Genomic DNA, 560 nt, shown 5'->3' on the forward strand with positions numbered 1-560 from the left:
GAGAGCGAGAGGAGGAAGGGGCGCCGCTTGCGGTCGGCGGAGGGGACGGCCATGGATCGCCGATCGCTGGCTGCTGCCGCCGCCGCGGCGTGGCCTGGTTGGGGAGCGGAAGGGGTCGGCGGCGAGGTGGGGCTGGTTTAGGGTGGAGTGGGGTGGGTGGGTGGGGGAAGGAGTGAAGCGGAGCGTCGCGGCCACGGCAGCGTTGGCCGCCGTGGTCACGGTGGCGGAAGGCGCAGGTCGTTTTCCGGTGGTGGAATCGAGATTTTAGATCTGTTTGAATTTCTTTTTCACTTTCGTTTCAATTTTCTGCAAACTGCTTTTCTCCTAGAGCATCTCCAGCCGCGCCTCCAACAGGCCCCTCAAGTCGTTTTTTAGTGTCGGCGTCTGAAAATCGACCCGATCGCGTCCCAGGATCTCGTTTAGCGTCGGTTGAGCCGAAATAACAGCCGGCGAACCTGAGCCGAACCCAACCGTCGGGGGTCGCCGAGGGCGCCGGCCGAAGCGAAAAGGGGCGTGGTCCGCTCTGTCGACAAGAGGAGGCCCTTTTCCCGCTGCCCCCC

The 560-nt window shown here is 63.8% G+C and overlaps 1 protein-coding gene across 1 annotated transcript in view; it reads right to left on the bottom strand.

Moving 5' to 3' along the window:
* The window catches only part of LOC119354188 (probable methyltransferase PMT23), a 6,690-nt gene that overhangs the window by 4,945 nt on the left and 1,185 nt on the right, over positions 1–560 (bottom strand). The gene's annotated exons all lie outside the window — the stretch shown is intronic.

Source organism: Triticum dicoccoides, chromosome 1A (assembly GCF_002162155.2).
Source record: "Triticum dicoccoides isolate Atlit2015 ecotype Zavitan chromosome 1A, WEW_v2.0, whole genome shotgun sequence".
NCBI classification, from domain to species: domain Eukaryota; kingdom Viridiplantae; phylum Streptophyta; class Magnoliopsida; order Poales; family Poaceae; genus Triticum; species Triticum dicoccoides.